Raw genomic sequence first — 20,822 nt, forward strand, 5'->3', positions numbered from 1 at the left:
CCCTCCAAATACTTCTCCATTTCTCTGCTCCACCCCTCTTCCCAGTAAGGGGCTTGTTTACATATGCCAATTTGGCTTCATTCTTCCTTAGATTTCAGTGACAACTGTCTTGTCCAGGTCACCAGTGACCTTCCTATTACCAAGTCCAATGGTTTCCTCTCTTGTCTTATTGAAGCTGTCCATTCTACACAGCACTGTACACAGTAAACTGCAACCCCTGTGCAACTGTGACTCTTCCTCAGACTCCTTTGCTACCTCCTCCAGGATCACACACAAACTCTAGAGCTTAGAATTCCACAGGGTTTAGTGCCAAGTTTTCTTCTTTTTTTTCCCCCGCAAACACATTTGACACCCTCTTCCTTGGTAATGCCATACCAACTCAAGGTTATAAATACTATCAATAAGATGAGAACTCAGCCTTTGTATCAGACTCATAATATATCCAGCTACTCATTTGGAATCTTCGTTTTAATGCTGTTATGAATAACCAATTCTGAACTCTAATTTTGCTTTCAAATGTTATTCTCCTTGGACTTCATCTCAAAACTATACAACCAATCAAGCCTAGCACTTAAAAACCATCATTGAATTAAAAAAAAAAAATTTAAAGAAGCCATCATTACTGTCTCCTTCACTCTGTCCATTAGCAAATCCTGATGAGTCTCTGTCATCAAACTACCTTGAAATCAATCACTTTTCTCCATTTTCACTACTATTACCCTAGTCCAACTCACTTTGACACTGCAATAGCCTCCAAATGGTCTCTTTCCACACCTAGAAGTCCATTCGCCATACCGCATATAGGCATCTTTTAAAAGACAAGCAAGTTATGTCATAATCTTACTTTTGAGCCTTTCAGTAGCTTCCTAAATAAAAAAATATAAACTCCTTACCAGAATCTACAAGGCCCTGAAAAATCTAGTCCCTACTTACCATTCCATCTTCTTTCTATTCATATACCCTCCTATTTCACTACAGACACCATCCAACCTATGGTCCTCTGCAAATGCCATCTCCTTGCCCAGACTGCTTCCTGCCCTCCACATCTTAATTTTAAAAGTCATCAGTACATAGAGATTTTTTTCCTCATCACTCTATTTAGCACATCCACATTCTATCCTCTATCATTTCACTCAGATTTCCTACCTAGTGGTTAGCAGAATTATTAGATTTTCTTTTATTTCCTTACTAGTTCATTATCTTCCTACCTTCCTGAAGTACAAGATTTTGTCTTTTTGTGGCTGTATATAAGACTGACAATAAATATCTATAGCAAATTAGAATTTGTAGAATGAATGAAAGAAAGAACAAATTGAGAATGGAGAAAAAAGAAAGAAAAGAGAACACATTCCCTTCTATGTTTCCATCCAGAGTTTTGTAATACAGATTTTTCCATACTATAAATGAAAGTTGAACCTGAGAATATTCTATGTATAACTTCAACTATTCCTACAGAACAGCTCTAAATCAGGTGTGGTAGTGTATGCCTGTAATTCCAGCTACTCTGGGGGCTAAACAGGAAGATTGCAAGTTCAAGGCCAGCCTAGGCAACTTAGAGAGACACGATCTCAAAATAAAATAAAAGGGGCAGGGACTGTGGCTTGGTGATAGAATACCTCTGAGTTCAATTCCCAGTACCACCAAAATAAATAAATAAAAAGTTCAAATTTAGTTATTGATTACCATCTAGCAAACTAGTGCACACCTAAATTTGCCAATGTAAATTCAGAGAATTTTTTTGCTTAAAACATGTATGAGGACAAAGAAAAGATAATATAAAATGCAAGTCTTATGTTTAAACTCATTAGAAAAAGCCATCTAGAAAAGCAAAATGTTAAAAAAGTGATAGGTAAATGGGAGTAAATCATTATCTCTACTTTTGTACATGTTTGTTTTCCATAATAAAAAGTTAAATAAAAATAAATACCTCCAAGATATCAAAAAAGAGTAGGTATCTCTGGATCACAGATACATTTGTGGCTCAATTACACTCAGTTGTCACTTGGAGATTTAATTTAAATGAGTTGATAACAGTTTCTAAAAATGTCTTTATAATACATCAAGGCCTTCTGGGGAGCATCTGAGAACACAGGGAGATGAACTGCCCTCTCCTCTGCTCTGGGTCATAGTCTTCTGCCCCAGCACCTTTCTACCAGTTCTCCAATAACCACAGCTCAAAAACAGAGCAACTTCGAGGTAAGAATAAGACCATTTTAAAGGGGAAAAGATTGAATGCATACAGAAGGGAAAATAACATTTTTTTGCTTAAATTCAAACAGAATATTTTTCCCTGGAATTTTGATGAGCTAATACTTCTTCTAAAGTGGAACTTCAAATTCAGGAAGGTATTTACGGAAGACTACATGCAAATACACCAGAGGCTTGCATTCTTATTCAATAAAGCCCCTCATCTCAGGATTCCTCACTATACTCCAAGACCTTCTCTAGGCATTAAACAAAATGTTATGGACATCTGTGGTCAAATGCTGGAAATTAAGTGCTCATTTATTGGTGACACAAAGAACAGAACCATCTAAACTACTCTGGCAGGTGCTTGTTTTTTTGCTATAGACAAAGCCTAATCAATGCTAAGTGTTGGTGGTGCACACCTGTAATTCTACCTGTTCGATGGCAAGTTTGAAGCCAGCTGGGCAAGCTGGCAAAACTGCCTCAAAATGTAAAAAAGTCTAGGTCAGTGATAGAGCATTTGCCTATCCATGCCCAAGGCCCTTCGTTCAATTCCCATTAAGAAGGAAAAGTGAGGAAGAGGAAGGAAAAGAGGAAGAATGGAGGAGGTAGAGAAGAGAGAATGGAGTTTGAGGAAGAAAAGAAGAAGAGTCCATGGGAAAACAAAAACAGAAGTTTATTACTTCTATTTAAGTTGTTTGGATTAAAAATAATTTTTAAATTTACCAATAGGAAATTACAGACTGCTGCTAGCTATAATTTTAAGAAATCCATTATATCCTTACAAGTTAATCTACAAACATAATGAGAAAGATACAAACCAGAACATAAAAAATTTCTTTATGTTTACTAGCAGCACATGGATCATGCTCAAATAAAAACAATTAGCATTAAATAAATTCAAACTAATTTCATGAATGAACTAAACTGATACTTTTTAAGAGAGAGAGAGAGAAGAGAGAGAGAGAATTTTTTTAATATTTATTTTTCAGTTTTCGGTGGACACAACATCTTTATTTATTTATTTTTTTAATGTAGTGCTGAGGATCGAACCCAGCGCCCTGCGCATGCCAGGCGAGCACATTACTGCTTGAGCCACATCCCCAGCCCCCTAAACTGATACTTGAACATAAATTTTCCAATTCATCAAAACCATGATAAATTACTCAGAAGATATTTTAACATGAAAAGTCCTTACAACTTCAATTTCTAGGAGAAGACATTATGCTAAGTCACTCAGTTATAAAAAGGCAAATACTACATAATTCCATTTATTCCTATAAGTAGTCAATTTCACAGAAGCCAAAAGTAAAATGATGGATGCCAGGGGTTGGGAGGAGGGAGAAATAGGAAGTTTATTGTTCAATTGATACGGCTTCTCAGTTTTATGAGAAGTTACAAAGATGGATAGTGGTGGTTGTACAGCACCTGACCATTTTCAATGACACTTAACTGTATACTTAAAAATAGGTAAGATTTTATAAACTTTATAATAAAAATATAAGATTCTGACATCCCTAATTTTAAAATAAGTTTATTAATAACAGATTTATGTTCCCAATCATGATTAGCACTGACCAATATGTTGGCAATTACATATATTCAGATTTTAGTGTCTTTACTCACTCATTAAGTGAGAAAAGAAAGGAGTGCCAGGTTCAGTGGCACACACCTGTAATCCCAGTGGCTCAGCAGGCTGAGGCAGAAGGATCAAGAGTTCAAAGCCAGCCTCAGCAAAAGCGAGGCACTAAGCAACTCAGTGAGACCCTGTCTCTAAATAAAATACAAAATAGGGCTGGGGATGTGGTTCAGTGGTCAAGTGCCCGAGTTCAATCCCTGGTACCAAAAAAGAAAGAAAAGAAAAAGAGAAGCAACTCGTTACTGGCAATGAGTCCTGAAGGGGTGGAGAGCTAAGGATGACATAATTTACTAAGAGAGAAGCACTGAATCAGAGTACCCACACAGGCCTGTCATTTCTTAGACCTTTAAATGACAGTAGAGCCTGAGTAAGGACTTTAATCAGGAGAGGCCAGTATGATCCTTTAGGTGACAGAGATCTAATCTGGAACATGATTAGGCCTAAACACAGATTTACTGAACTCAAGGAAATGAGCACTTAATCACACTAAGAGATCAGGGCCACAGTAAAGATATGTTTCCTGCTGTGTGCCATTTCTAGAGGCTGAGTTCAGTTTGGTGGTTCAATGCATGGATGTCACTAGGCTAAATTGGGATTTAATCCTTAGCTGTTTTTTGTTTCAGTCATAATCTAAGATATTACCCTGTTATCATTTGAGGCCACAGCCCAAACTATTCAATTTTTCCTACACTGTTTATTTCCACAAATGAGTTAAATAAATACTACTTTTACTGCACAGTATATGTTAGTATTAACCCACACCTATCTTTCTAGACTCTGCCCTGGATTACCAGGCCTGAAATCTTCATTTCAAACCCCCTTATCATTTGTGCTCTCCCCATCAGGTTCTGTTAGTACCACTGGTAGAAAATGGGGTTTGTGGGCTCTGGTTTGTGGACAGCTTTTCCCTTTTCTTTCTCCAGCCTTTCCTGTTGTAACCAATTCCTAGAATTACATCTCTTTTTGAGTGAAGCACCTGGAGTGGTATTCTGACAAGAACTGATGATCTACCAAATTCACAATTTATGGGTCAGGGTGGGGGGAGTTACACTATGAAAAAGTCATTTATTTATCTATTCCTAAATTTAACAAAGCTTTACTGAACACCAGCTACAGGCCAGACCCTGTTGTACAAACTGGAGATGCTAGATAATAACAGAAACCAAAATCCTTGACTTCAAGGAGCTTACATCATAGTAAAGGAGAGAGATACACACAGATAAATTAAGTGAAAAACACAGTGTGTAAAATAACCACTAAGGCGAAAAAAAAAAATTAAGCAGGAACATGGAATGTTGTAGGAGAGCTGAAATTTTAGATACCCAGGTCACTGAGGTAACTTCTGAGGAAAGGACCCAAGAAGTGAGGAAGCTGCATACATCTATAGAAACAGCATTCCAGAAAAAAGAGAACAGTGTATACAAAGACCCCAAGGAGTTGGAGAACAGGAGGAGGTACATGTGGAAAGGATGTGAGGGAAGCCAGGCCACAGGAGCCTTAAAGCCTACAAAAAGCTTTAGTTACAACAGTAGGTTCTAAGCAGAGAAGAAACATCATATGAATTACCTCACAGGGTCTTGCAGTGGCAACAGTAGACTGTAGAGGACAATATATTTTGATCTCCAATCTGATATTTTTTTTAAAATGGGCTAGGGATGTAGTTGCTCAGTGGTTGAATGCCCCTAAGTTCCATCCCCTGTACCAAAAAAAAAAAAAAGGAAGGAAGGAAAGAAAGAAAGAGCGAGCTAGTCCCTGGGTCTTGCTGGAATTTGCCCAACAGAAATTTCTATGGAATTCCTACCAGGTGAGAATATTACGACTTTGGTCAAAGATAATTAGATATCTGCAAATGAACATTCTGCAATAATCAATACTGGCAAAACCTAACATGTAACATGCCAGGGCTTTGAATTTTATTAAAATGTAAAGAAATAGTATAGAAATACAAAATACTTTAAAATTGTTTTTATTAAATTGATCAAATTAGAGGTAAGATATTATCTTACTAACTGTAGTTCCAAGAAGAAAATTACCTTACATATATTTTCTAGAAAGATAACAAGAAAATTCAGAATTAGAAGGAATCTGGAATCCCATTCCATTCATTTTTAGACCAAAATTATAAAGCCCCAATAAAAATGGAGCCAAGGGTCGGGGTGTGGCTCAGTGGTAGAGCACTTGCCTAGCATGCGTGAGGAACTGGGTTCAATCCCCAGCACCACATGAAAAAATAAATTAATAAATAAATAAAATAAAGGTATAAAAAAATGGAACCAAGTCCTTCTTTAAGCATCAAAACATATACTAATACTGTGGTGAAAATATTTCAAAATATATTTTTCCTTGACTGTGTTCTTAAAACAGAGATTCCTAAAGACACTAACTTCTCACTGATAAGCCTGCCCTCTCTTAGAAAACAACTGTGCCTGTCCAGAGTAAAGCTGGACTCAGTGCTAACTGTTGCGTCTACTGTGCAGCCCTCACAATCTCACACCTGGCTAATCACATCTGATCAAAAGGCTGGGAAATAGTTAAGAACCAAGCATCAGCTTTGGTGCAGGAGCTTTTACAACACTGACTGCTAGCACCTGAAAACAGATATTGCTTGTGATGTTCTTCATCAAAGTGTAACAGCCCCAAATGAATGGCTGGATAGGTAATGTATACACATACAGTTCTTTAGAGAAAGATCTTCCTCCAAATGAAATTAATCACTTTTAAGAAAGCATAAAGTTTTAAAGAAAAATTTTTTACCAAAATACTAACAGCATAAACACTTCCTGAAAAAGCAAATTACCAAAGTAATGTTTAAGTCTCAAACAAATGCTTGAAAGTATAAATACAAAAGTAATACGCTATAATAAAGGGCATGCTATTTCTTCTAAAACCTGATACCCCACCAAATTCTCTACCAGGCTAAATTTTTTGGTCCCTTTCCTACCATTCCACCATTTTTTTTTTAAAATCCCTTGGTACTGGGGACTGAATCCACTGTCTCACACAAGCTAAACAAGTATTTTATCTCTGTGCTACATTCGTAGTCCCCTTTATTTTTTTTAATTTTCAAATTTTGAGACAGGATTTCACTAAATTGCCCCAGGCTAGCCTAAAACTTGCAATCCTTCTGCATCAGTCTTCTAAGTAGTTGGGATTACAAGCATGTGCCACCACACCCAGCTAAAATCAGTTTCACTTTTTAAATTAATAACAGCACTGGGCACAGTGGTGCACTCTGTAATCCCAGCTACTAAGGAGGCTAGCAGGAGGATCACTAGTGCAAGGCCAGCCTTGGCAACATAGCAAGACCCTGCCTCAAATTTTTAAAAATAAAAAAATTTGTTAAAGGACTGAGAAGAAAAGAAGAGGGCTGAGGATATAGCTCCATGGTAGAATACCCCTGAGTTCAACACCCCCATACCACAAAAAATAATACTAAAAATATTTTTACTGGGGCTGGAGTTGTGGCTCAGTGGTAGGGCACTTGCCTCGCATGCCTGAGGCACTGGGTTTGATCCTCAGCACCACATTTAAAAAAAAAAACAGATAAAACAGACATATTGTGTCCATCTAAACTAAAAAAGATTTTAAAAAATATTTTACTATATTAGAAAAGGAAAACATAAAAACATACAGAACTATAAATCAAATAGCAAATGACTCAACATAAGCACCCAGCATAATAATTCTCTCAACAATTAAAGATCAAATAGGGGAGCCCAAACGATATTATAAATTTTAAAACTTCACACCCATTTAGGATATCCTATAATTCTTGCCAAGGTACATGTTCACAGTTGCAAGTTAAGAGAGTTTACCCTCTCTCCCTGTGCCTGAGCTGCTTCCTATCGTCCCAGGTAGGTCCCTGTGAACCTGCCTAAATTAAAACAGCCTTGAGATCACAGTGACTGCTCATCTGCTTCTGCTGCAGATGGAAAAGGAGGCAACAACCTCATCAAAGATAAATACTCACTTTAGAGGGAGGCAGCACTAAAGACTTGGAAAGTGATTCAAAGGGAAAAAATTAGAGTTACTTTCTTATTTTACAATCAGTTTTTTCTAAAACCTGAGATATTTTAGCCTATATTAAAAATATTTATACCAACAAGTGTATGAACAAGTATTCACAAATCACTTAACTATCTGGCCTTTACTTCCACAAAAATTGTTTCTGAAAGCAATACCCTACACCAATGTTAGCCCATTCCCATACCTCCATCAGCGTATCTTCCATAGTAGACACTTTGTACCTTTTCACAGCACTTAAAAATAAGCTCTTCCCTATCATGTCTTATCCTGGGACACTATAGTTTCTCAAAGACATAGAACTTACTCAACTTTGCATTCCCTAAACCCCTGGCACCAGTGATTTCACATCACTACTATTGTGTGTTTGTCAAATTAATTTCTATGTTATCAGACAATGGTACCCCTAATTCACTAAACGAGTAAAACAATTCAACTAACACAGTACTGCCTTCAGAAGTTCTGTCATTTTCACAAGAGAAGGAAATTCAGTGCCTGCCAAGTGCAGTAGAGGTTCATTACTTCTAACTAAGTCTGTGTGTGCACACTGCAGCTACCTTTCTCAACAAAAATGGATGGAAGACGGGCTGGGGATGTGGCTCAAGTGGTAGCACGCTCATCTGGCATGCGTGCGGCCCGGGTTCGATCCTCAGCACCACATACCAACAAAGATGTTGTGTCTGCCAATAACTAAAAAAATAAATAAATAAATATGTTTTTTAAAAAATGGATGGAAGAATCAGCGAGGTTATTAAAGCCAAAGCCCCGAGTAAATTTGTTAAGGCATCATTCATAGGCAATTTACTTGCTCTTCAGTCCTCTTGAAATCCTGTGAAGTTAAAACATGCCTTCAAGACATTGTTTTTTTCCACTTGCTCTTTAAACATAGGATGGTCCAATTTGTCAGGCTGCCCTGTTGTTTACAAAGCCTTCCTCTGTACAAAGAACTTGATTAATCCTAATTGTGTGCTGATTTCTGTACTTCTTTTTCTCAAATCTCTTCTTGAAGATAACTTATGAGCTCTATCAACTTAAATTTTGACATCGAGTATGAAAGTGTTTCTTTGCCAGGAGTCCAACTAAGTCACATCCTTTTGTCACACGCTCCTGCCATTACATACTGCCTTGTCTTGTGCCCAAAAGCCATGAGCCAAGAAACCATGGGCTGAAACCATGACCCAAAATAACCTTTCCCCTTTATATGCTGATTATCTCAGGTATTTGTATAATAACAGAAAGCTAACATGTTCTCTTTAAGAAAGCACTTAACAGAAAATGGCAGTATGAACAGGAGGTGTTGAAGAAGTATATATGCTGAGAGGTATTCTGAAGTTCTTCTGACATAGGGAAATGAAGAAGAACTTGGACTACAAAGATACATAACACTTTTTTTTTTTTTTTTTTTTTTTGGTAGTACTGGGGACTCAAACCCAGGACCACGTGCATGCTAAGCAAGCATTATACCACTTAACTAGCACTATACCACTTAACTACATCCCCAGCGGGAAATACATAATACTGTAAGGTTTAACCACAAAATGCCTCAAGATTCCAAATCCACTTTCTTTAGGAATTCTACATTAGAACAGGAACATGTGACTAGAATTCCTTATCAAGTAGCCCAGAAAAAAAATCAGCTTTTTAAAACTTAGCTATAGGGGCTGGGATTGTGGCTCAGCGGAATGGGGTTCGATCGTCAGCACCACATAAAAATAAAGGCTTGTGTTGTGCCCATCTACACCTAAAAAATAAATATATTTTTTAAAAAACTTAGCCATGGTAAATGAACAAAAGAATATCAAAAAACATTCAGAAATTGATATATTAGCCAATCCTTGCTGCTGCAATATCCTCAAAACCAAAATACAAAAACAAATTAACTGAATTTATAATAAGCAACACACTGAGGCCTTGAGCTTTAAGGGCATGATCAACATCTCAGCAGTCTAAAGACATCTTCAGATGCTTCAGTTTCCCAAGACTGAGCTTATCTAGGGATTTTGCCTACACCACCTCTTCTGCAACATGATGGATGGGGTGGCGGGGAGCAGCTCTGGATGACTTTGTCATCAACTCCTCTGACTTTACTAGACCCAGTTCCTCTACCTTCTGCATTATGGAGGACAAGAATTGGCTGGAGAACAATCTACCTTCAAACATTAACTCAGAAAAAAAAAAAATCTCTGTAAATCCTAGAAAGTTTTTCTTAATTCAAGCAAATTCAATTGTCATCAGTCCATGATACTGTTTATTGTAGGAAAAAAATAAAAAACTGGAAATAACTCAAAATGTACACAAATTATGATACATCCATGCAACAAATCACTAGGCAACCACTAAAAGAATAAGGCAGACCTATAAGTACTTGGATGTATCCAAGATATTTTAAATAAAAAGAGCAAAATACAAAGTAATGCATAAAACATACCACTATTTGAGGTGTTTTTTAATGTAGATAGGAAAATATATGCTATTGTATAAATAGAATTTTTCTGATAAAATACAAAAGAAACAGGGAAAAATGGTAACCTATAGAAGGGACTGAGAAACTGCAGGTTTCAGCAAAAAGGAGTATACTTTTTCACTATTCAAAATAATATTTTATACATAGATCTGCATCTCTACTTAACTTTCTTTATTTTAATATATATATATATATATATATTTAAGTTTTAGGTGGACACAATATCTTTATTTTATATTTATGTAGTGCTGAGGATCGAACCCAGTGCCTCGTGCATGCTAGGCGAGAGCTCTACCACTGAGCCACAACCCCAGCCCCTCTACTTTTTTTTTAATATTTATTTTTTAGCTGGACACAATATCTTTATTTATTTTTATGTGGTGCTGAGATCGAATCCAGGGCCTCGCATGTGCTAGGCGAGCGCTCTACCACTGAGCCACAACCCCAGCCCATACTTAACTTTTTTTAAATGACTACCTTCAGTCTAGGATATGATTAAAAAATAAAGCAACAGAAGAAAAAAGTAATGCCTATAAGAAGCAATCTTATCTTTCTAAACTATAGCCAGGCACCGTATAATAACATTCCTGTTAACAATGTATTTGAGGGCTGGGGTTGTGGCTCAGCGATAGAGCGCTCGCCTAGCACGTGCAAGACGCTGGGTTTGATCCTTGGCACCACATAAAAACAAATAAAATAGAAGTATTGTGTCCAACTACAACTAAAAAATTATTTTTAAAGAAATGGTTTTGAGTATACAATGGTGGTTCCATAAGAGTATATTGCTTAGAGATGTTGTAGCTATCACAGCCATCTCAGTTTAAGTATATGCTATGTAGTCACACAATGATGAAATTGCTAAACTTCGTATTTCTCAGAACATGTCCCTACACAACTGTATTTCTGAATTCCCTGAGGAACAATTTGAATTCAGTAAAACAGGTGAGTAAAGGGACTGAGTATAAAGAGGTCCCTTCTATACTCCTTCTTTATAACTTCAGTAACTTTCAACTTCTTGCCATAATGCTAAAAACAATTCCTCTTCGTTCTTGAATAAAGAATATTTCCATTTTTAAGTGCTTGGCTCCATAAAAGATTCTATTATAGCTGGTCGCCATGGCACATGCCTTTAATCCCAGCAGCTTGGGAGGGTAAGGCAGGAGGATAAAAAATTCAAGACCAGCCTCAGCAATTTAGCATGGCCCTTAGCAACTTAGTAAGACCCTGTCTCAAAATTTTAAAATAATAATAATAAAAAAAATCTTAAGGGGCTGGGAATATGGCTCAGTGGTTAAGCACCCCTGGGTTCAATCTCTGGTACCAAAAAAAAAAAAAATCATATTAGTAAGTTTGCAACTAAAGTTCAATTATATTTCATGTTTATATGAAATACTAATTATATTTTATGAATAGGAAGCTTCACATAATATTGTTTTTCAACTATTCAGATTTATAAGAGTCTAAATTTCCTAAATTCACCACAGGCATCAATTCAGTACAGGGTTTCCCCTCACATAATTTCAAAATTTCCAAAACTTATCCATTTCCAGGGAGGATGAGGGTAGGGGATATTATAGGCAAAACTTAAGCCTATGGAATCCTCTTCCACTTCTGAAGATCCCACTCACTCCACCCCATCCTCAGGACCACAAGTCCTATCCAGAAGCAGCTATCATCAGGGCTTCCCAGTAAGAGCCTGGATTCATTAACACTAGTAGAAGGCAAAAGGATCCACAGATTTGTTTCTGAAGCTCAACCAGTTGCTCATGTGCCTGCAAATAATAGACTCTCATCAGTCATCCCAGGCTAACAGAAGTGGAGCTACTCCACTTCACACCCATGAATAATCAAGCTGCTAAAGGCCCTTTGTAACTACCACCATGAAAAGTAAAGCAAAAAGATTGACGTCAATGTCCTTCAACTTGATTTTTACTATTGTAAATGCATTACCAAACATCTAAAGATATGCAGTTATCTTAGAAAAAGTGAAAAAAAAATGCTTTCAAAATGCTGAGAGGGGGAATTTTGCTAACCTAAAACTTGAACGAAAACAGACACTTCAAGCACAAAATATAACAAAATATTGATATCTCATCTTGAAAAAAAGTCTAAACATTTGGAATTAAACTATAATACCAGAAAAAAAGTCTCTGGCATTAAAAAATACATGTATTTCCTGGGCTGGGGATGTAGCTCGATGGTAGAACACTTGCTCCCAAGTGTGAGGCACTGGGTTAGATCCTCAGCACCACATAAAAATAAATAAAATATTGTGTCCATCTACAACTAAAAAAATATTTTTAAAAAAATACATGTATTTCCTATATCACTTACTAATTGTTTGTGTATTTATACCTCCATTTAACATATATATTTTTCCCAGCACTGTTCTTAGTATCAGGGATACTGTGATAATTAAGATACAATTCCTGCCTATGCAGAGTTTATAACAGTAAACACAAGAAACAAGACTATTTTTATTTCTCCCACAAGAAACAATAGGGGAAGAATCTTTGAAGTAGGTACATAGATTTTAATATCCTGTAAGTGTGGTTTTAAAGCATTTTATTATGAATTAAATGAGCCAGGGGCTGTGGTGCACACCTGTAATTCTAGAGGCTTGGGAGGCTGAGACAGGAGGATCACAAGTTCAAAGCCAGCCTCAGCAACTTGGCGGGCCTTAGGCAACTTAGTGAGATCCTATCTCAAAATAAAAAATAAAAATGGATTGGGGATATGGCTCATTGGTTAAGCAACCCTGGGCTCAAACCCCTGTACGAGAGAGAGAGAGAGAGAGAGAGAGAGAGAGAGAGATATGTTTTGGGAAGGGTTAAGGAAGGCTTCATGATTGGGTTGAACTCTCCACTCTGAAAAGGAACCAAGTGTAAGAAACTTGAGCAGGACTCAAAAACCATGTGGCTGGAGTATGGAAAAGTAAGGTAGGGCACAAGGGAATGTTGCTGGGATTACAGGTATCAAAGGCACTGCAAATACTCGTTAAAAACTCTCAGGGTTTCTCTGCTTCCTGACCACACCAAGAGCAGAGCAGAATTCCTCAACTGGGTTCTTCCCCAATTGTGGCTGCCACAGCTTGGGCCCAGAGCATTGGAGTCAGCATCTACGAACTGAGAACTCTGAAACCATAAAATAAACTTTTTCCCTCTTAATAAAATAAAAGCAGCAGTACATGCCTAGCAACTCTGGCAGCTAAAGCAGGAGGATCACAAGTTCAAGGTCAGCCACATCAACTCAACATGGCCCTATACAACTTAGCAAGACCCTTTCTCAAAATAAAAAGTAAAGTTTTTTTTAAAAAAGGACTGGGGATCCTAATCCCAGCTGTTTGAGGGGATGAGACAGGTATTCAAAGCCAGCCTCAGCAACAGTGAGGTACTTAGCAGCTCAGAGAAACCCTGTCTCTAAATAAAATACAAAACAGGGCTGGGATGTGGCTCAGTGGCCAAGTGCCCCTGAGTTCATCTCCAGTACCCCCCCCCCCCGCAAAAAAAGGACTGGGGATATGGTTCAATGATTAAGCACCCTTGGGGTTCAATCTCCCATGCAAATAAATAATAATAAAATTTCTTCCAATACAAAAGTAATAATTTGGAATTCAATGATTTGCCAGTTAATACTTTAAACTTGATATCAACAACAACAACAACAAAAACTTGAGTTATTTTAACAATTGCTGCATTTCTCAGCTCATCTCATGTCATTCCAAATGTGTAACTGTCCCACATGTTTTTATTTGTTTGTTTTAGTATGGGGACTGAACTCAGGGGCACTTAACCACTAAACCACATCCTCAGCCCATTTCTGTATTTTATGTAGAGCCAGGGTCTCACTGAGTTGCATTCGGGCCTTGCTAAATTGCTGATGCTGGCTTTGAACTTGTGATCCTCCTACCTCAGCCTCCAGAGCTGCTGGGATTACAGGCATGCACCATCAAGCCCCAACCATACATTTTTTTTCTTTTGAGGCATTTTCTTGGTGGCACCAGGGATTGGATCCAGGGGTGCTTTACCACTGAAATCCACCCCCAGTCCTTTTTGTTATTTATTTTGAGACAATCTCACTAAATTGCAGAGGTTGACTTCCAACGTGCGATTCCCTCCTACCTCAGCCTCCCAAATAGCTGGAATTAGAGGTGTGTGCCACCAAGCCTGGCCGTCCTACACTTTTGACTGCCAATGGCCCATATTCTCTCATCTAAGACCCTTTTCCAAATACCTTCTTAGAACAGAACTCAACCTTCTCCTACAAAACAGATGCTCTCAACTACCCTTTCTACCCCAAATCAGATTAGTAATTAACCTTTCACTTAAAGAAGCAAAAACATCAAAAAGGAACCAATGCATGCAGCACAGGACACAAAGTTAAAAATGCCACCCTACAACCTCTCCATTCAGTTAAGTCTTTGGCTCTCTGAAGTAATTCAACTATCAAATCACAAAATTCAATAGAAACCTAATATCACTTAACACAATATACAGACTACACTTTTTGTGATCACCTGAAGGCAAAGAAAGTTGAATAAGTTTTGTTTTTTTAAGTTGTAAATAGACACAATACCTTTATTTTATTTGTTTATTTTTACATGGTGCCATGGATCAAACCCAGTGCCTCACACATGCTAGGCAAGCGCTCTACCATTGAGCCACAGCCACAGCCCTTGAATAAGTTTTTTATAAACATCTCTTGAATAAAACAGACTAAAAGAAAAATTATATACAAATTCTCAGCTGCCTTTGAGTTATAGGAAAAGGTTTACAATAAAATTTGTTAAAACTTCTGTGGTGAAGTCATATAATTTTTCTATATATGACTTAATAACTTGTCTTTGTTCTTATCCTTCCTCCCACTTTTGAAAAGTTTATACATGAATTTACAACAACCTGACCACATCCTTTCTATTTTAAATCATTTTCCAGTGGGGCTAGAATCAGTTGAAGAATGGTAGAGTCAAAACCATCAAAACCCTACTCCCTAAAGTCTAAAGGTTCAAAATCTCCGAGGTAACCAAAATCCCCAGACACTTTCATCTGATTTAATAACTATGTATACAGAGAAATAATTTTTTCAAATATAAGACACCCTAGTTAGATAACAAATATTAGTCACTGAAGAAAAATATCCCACCATAACAAAGCTATACCATTTACTATTACATGTTATTTTGCTCTCACTTATATAATATTGATTATCAGCCAAATAATTTCAGAAATTAAAGTTTTAGGAATTTATAAGATAGAAAGTTTTAATGTAAAAAATATTCAGCGTTCAAAATACCTGTCTAAATAAAGGTCATCTGTTTTGTATACTATATTCATTTAATAGGAACATATCATGAATTCAAAATATATTAAGAAAAAACATAATCAAAAGTCTGGACAGTTCACCTTTCTACAGACTTTAAAGTAAAATGACATGTGAGTCTATATCACCATTTCATATCTAACCCTGCTGTAGTTCTTACTGTGAAAGCAAAAGTACCTGACAAATGCAGTAAAATTATACTTTTTTTTTTTTTTTGGGGGGGGGGGGGTGCTGGGGATTGAACCCAGGGCCTTGTACATGTGAGGCAAGCACTCTACCAGCTAGATCCCCAGCCCAAGACTATAGATTTTTTTTTTAAGAATTTCTTTTTTAGTTGTAAATGAACACAATACCTTTATTTTGTTTATTTTTTTATGTGGTACTGAGGATAGAACCCAGTGCCTCACACATGCTAAGTGAGCACTCTACTACTGAGCTGCAACCCCAGCCCCCAAGATTATTAATTCTAAAGGAAAAAAATCAGAGTTTACAAGAAAACAAATACCAAAAATAGGAAATTCCTTTGTTTTGGGGACTGAACGCAGGACCTGTAAATGCTAGGCAAATGCTCTACCACTGGGCTACATCCTCAGCCTTTTTAATTTTATTTTGAGACAGAATCTGACTAAATTGCCCAGGCTGTCCTCAAACTTGGGATCCTCCTGCCTTTGCCCAGTGAGTATCCTGAATTACAGGCATGTGTCACCACACCCAGTTAGGAAATTCCCTTTCATGTTTCTGTTTCTTACTTTGCTTCTCTTCAAAATCTTAAAGATTTAACAAATTTTAAATAATCTGATAATGAAAAAACAGAAACCTAGAAATAGTCAAAAAATAAAATGGTAGTTCTACTACAGCTAAATCATCAAGCACACTCTGGGCTAATGATGCTATATGAAATGTGGGTGAAAAAGACAAATCCAGCATAGTTCTTGGCCCATCAACTGGCCAGTTACACTTAAACACAGAAAGTCAGAATTATTTAATGAAATAATTTCACAAAAGAAAACTGTGGAACTTTGTGAACTATCCCCCCCATATATGCCTAACACAGGAAGGACTGAAGACTGTTCCTAATTTCTATCACATAGACTGCCTTGCAGTAAAAAACATAGGCCTTTGTTAGAAACTAACAAAGTAAAAATTCACTTACACTTCGAACTCCTCTCCTTTAGTAGTAGAAACAAGAAAGAACACAAACGATACATTAAAAGGTATTTAAAAAGGATAAGTAAATTGTTGCATACTTGCTTTCATTGGATAATATTTAGAAAAACATCTTCCCAAATTGAGGTCTAATACAAAAGGGCATCTTTGAAATTCTTGTAAAAATCCATACCTAACAATTTTTAGTTACCTTGTTTATTTCCTTTTTAGAATTTTAATGATTTGATTAAACACGATAAATATCCTGCATATATAAATCAAGTTAATGGCTGTCATTTAAAAGTTTGTTAAAAACTTGATACCCACATCTTAATTCACTGAATCTTAAAAATTATCAATTTCCATTCAATTTTCTCTAAAATTCTAAGGCTTCATTTTTAGGGAGGAGGAGTGCTGGAATAAAACTCAGGGGTACTCAACCACTGAGCCACATCCCCAGCCTATTTTGTATTTTATTTGGAGACAGAGTCTCACTGAGATGATTAGCGCCTCGATTTTGCTGAGGCTGGCTTTGAACTCACGACCCTCCAGTCTCAGCCTCCTGAGCTGCTGGGATTACAGGTGTGTGCCACTGTGCTCAGCCTGTCATTGTTTGGTTTTTTTTGGTTTTGGTTTTTTTAGTTGTAGATGGACACAATACCTCTATTTTATTTATTTTTAATGTGGTGCTGAGGATTGATCCCATGGAAAACAGTATGTATTAAGCAAGCGCTCTACTGCTGAGGCACATCACCAGCCCTGTTTGTTTTAAAATACTGGAGGTTGATGGGCTGGGGATGTGGCCTAGTGGTAGAGGGCTTGTCTTACATGTGCAAGGTCCTGGGTTCGATCCTCAGCACCACATACAAATAAATAAATAAGTGACAGTGTACAACTATAAAAAATAAACTTTAAAAAAAAAGATACTGGAGGTTGAACCCAGGGACACTCTACTGCTGAACCACACTGCCCTCCCCAGCCTTTTTATTTATTTGTTTTTAAACAGGGTCTCCCTAACTTACTGAGGCTGGCCTTGAACTTGCAATCCTCCTGCTTCATTTTCCTGAGTAGCTGGGATCACAGGTGTGCACCACCAGATGGGGCAAATTCTGTTTTAAGAAATTAATTTATCTACTGACATCTTAAACTCTGACTTGGGAAAATTCATGATTCATCCTTCAAACTTACTCTCCACAAACATACCTGTATTTTAAAAACGGGCAGTAACAGAATAATACCATATCTGTGAACAAAAGAACTCCCAAGAATCACAGATCCAAATCTGCTAAAAAGTTACCTTCTGACTACAAAGTCTCTCAGGTTGGAAGTTTACCTTATTCTAGATACAAATAAACCTTAACAGTCATTATCAAAGCAAACAATCATGATGAAAATGACCATAATTTCAAGTTTACATAACTGCTGTCCTCGAGTTTAATTATTAATATTGCCCCCCTTTCAGCTTCTAAAGGGTGCTGTTCTGTGACAAAACTCCTCTATGGTGATAGAAGTCAGAATAGTGGTTGCCTTGGGGAGGGGACAGGTATAATGAATGGGAGAAACTCAAAGGGAGCCCTCTGGGGGCCTGAAAATGCTCTGTATCTTGATCTGAATGTGGTTATCAAGGCATATGATACATTAAAAAAAAAAATCTTTGAAATATACTCTTAAGATCTTACCTCAAGAAAAAAGGTATAATTTCTTAAGCACACTTAAATACATTTTTGAATGTCTTTATTCAAATAATTACAAAAATTTAGACGACACCACGTTTTTAAAAATGTATTTATAAAGATGCACCTTCGTGGAACCATAGACTGATTTTAACATCTTTCATGTTAAAGTCACCAAATTTTAGTACCAAAAGCACACAGAAAGATATCTATTTATCCTAATTTCGCAAATAGGTAAAATCAAAATCCATATAGGTTTAGAGATGTACCCAAGATAAGGCAGCTAGTCAATGACAACGGTAGTCACAGAACTGTTTCCTGTTTCTGGCCACTCCCGTTTCCACCAGGCCGTTACTTTTCTGAAACTGCAAACAAATCTGAACTTTGAGTGTACCTGTGGCCTAAAAGGACTCAACATACGACTCCAAACACCGGTTAACAGGCCCCAACGTGTACACGTGTAGACACTCCTCCAGCCTCTCAAGATGATAGGCAAGTTAATGTACATTTTACTTCAGATGCCATAAAGTTAAATATGACATCTTAAAGAGGTGGTTCAGGACAAGACATACGCAGATACTGTCAAAATGCACCTTACTTCCTTTCAAATCTCTTTGACGGTTACTTGATTCTCAAAGAGATCACTGCAGGATAGGGCTCGCACGCGCGCGCGCGCACACACACACCCCACATCACTTGGGGCCATTAACCAGCGCTGCTTTGAGTGACCCGCTGGGAACAGCACCCACCAAATAAAAGCCAGTTTTCTGACTGGAACGTCCCACCCCACTCCCAGCGCAAAGCAAGATCTATAGATAACCTGTGCCTGATAGCTCAGTTTTAGACCCCACTCGAACAACTGACATCTTGGGAAAAAAACTTGACCCAACGTACATTCTTTCAGCGGGAATTTATGTTCTCCCAAGGCGTATCTGCTCCGCATAGAGCAGGCCTTAATTCCCAGGACACTCTGCTCGCCTCTACACTGCCTCCTTTTCAGCGTCCAAAAGCAGACTTCAAGAACAGAAATTGAAACGGTCACGGACCTGCGGAGTGCCTCGGGACTCTGTCCAGGTCCGCGAGGAGGTTGGCCAGCAGCGCCCGACGATCTGCAGAGCCAGGGAGGCCCGCTCACTTCACAACGGTGGCTATGCAACCGGTTGCGGCGACCGCTAGACGCTCCGCAACCGCGCAGCGGCCGCCTGGGCCCTCCGAAGTTCCGACCCGCGGCGCGGGCGACTCGCCCAGCCCCAGCTGCGGGTTCGCGCCCCGCCCGGAGCGAGCCCGGGGGGCGGGTCCGCGGGGGCTCGGCGGGCGGGAGCGCGGGGCGCGCGCTGGGGGCCCAGTGCGCCAGGGAACTTGGGCGCCCGCCGCTGCGGTCGCCCGACCACTTTCCTTTCACGCCTCCTACGGGCTGACGCGCGTTGCGCTGCCGGCCCGGGGCCGACGGCCGCCGCCGCCGCCGCTCGCTGCCGCTCGCTGCCGCGGCGAGGTGCCCAGGCGCGCCCCTGCAGCCCGGCCGACCGGCGCGCGGAACCGCGCGAGGCCGCGCGCGGGCGCCGCGCTCCCCCCGCCCGCCCCCGCCCCCAACGTGCCGCCGCCGCCGCCGCCCGTTGGCGCCTCAGCCCGCGCACCCGCCGCCCGCCAGCTCCCGGCGGTTTTCCGTTGGCAAAGTTGCGCGGCCGCTTCGAGGGGGGCGCCGCGCGGTCTCCCGCCCCGGCGCCGCCGCCGCCCCTTCAGGCCGCCGCGCGGGAAGGCCCAGCCAGCGGCCCCGCTTTTTTACCTGCCGGGAGTTTTCGCGCGCGCGCTCGCTCTATCGCTCGCTTTTCCCCCTCTCGCGCTCGTTTCTTTCTTTCTTTCCTTCTTTTCACTCGCCGGCGCGGGCGCTTTTTCCGCTCGCGCCGCCCGCGCTTGCCCGCTCGCGCCCTCCTTCCTGCTGGGCTCGGCGGAGCCGGGCGGCCGGCAGCTCTCCCCGCCCCCCTCCACCCGCGCTCCGGCGGAGGCGGCGGCGGCGCTCCGCGCTCCGACTCATTCCAATATGGCACGGGCGCAAGGCGCATGCGCCCGCGCCCCCCCACCCCGCCCCGGCTCCGCGGTCCTCCCGGCAGCCCGCGCCCCTCGCGCCGTGCGCGTGGCGCCCCCCCGGCCGGGCCTCCCCACACCCGCCCTCGCGTCTGCCGGCCCGGCCCGGGCTGCGCAGGAAGCGAAGGGTAGGCGAGCTGGGGCCCTAGGGTCCAGCGCCTCCCGCCGCCCCCGCTCGCGCGTCTAGCCGGCACCTTTCTTAGGACGCCCGGGAGGCGGTGGCGGAGGGCACAAGGCGGGGGGCTTCGGGTCCCCGACGACGTTATGGCCGGGTGCGGACGGGTCCCGA

The 20,822-nt window shown here is 40.0% G+C and overlaps 1 protein-coding gene across 3 annotated transcripts in view; it reads right to left on the reverse strand.

The window, feature by feature from the left end:
- Sfmbt1 (Scm like with four mbt domains 1) overlaps positions 1-20,822 on the reverse strand; it is a 130,460-nt gene that overhangs the window by 109,499 nt on the left and 139 nt on the right. Inside the window, exon 1 of one of the 3 annotated variants that reach the window (XM_027947821.2) lies at positions 20,235-20,424. The exons of 1 other annotated variant lie outside the window; for it this stretch is intronic. The gene's annotated coding sequence lies outside the window, so the exon portion shown is untranslated. Of the gene's footprint in view, positions 1-19,497; positions 19,691-20,234; positions 20,425-20,822 lie in introns of those variants that run through there. One more of the 3 variants, XM_071618759.1, reaches the window with a different exon arrangement.

The sequence above is a fragment of the Marmota flaviventris genome, chromosome 1 (genome assembly GCF_047511675.1).
Source record: "Marmota flaviventris isolate mMarFla1 chromosome 1, mMarFla1.hap1, whole genome shotgun sequence".
Lineage (NCBI taxonomy): Eukaryota > Metazoa > Chordata > Mammalia > Rodentia > Sciuridae > Marmota > Marmota flaviventris.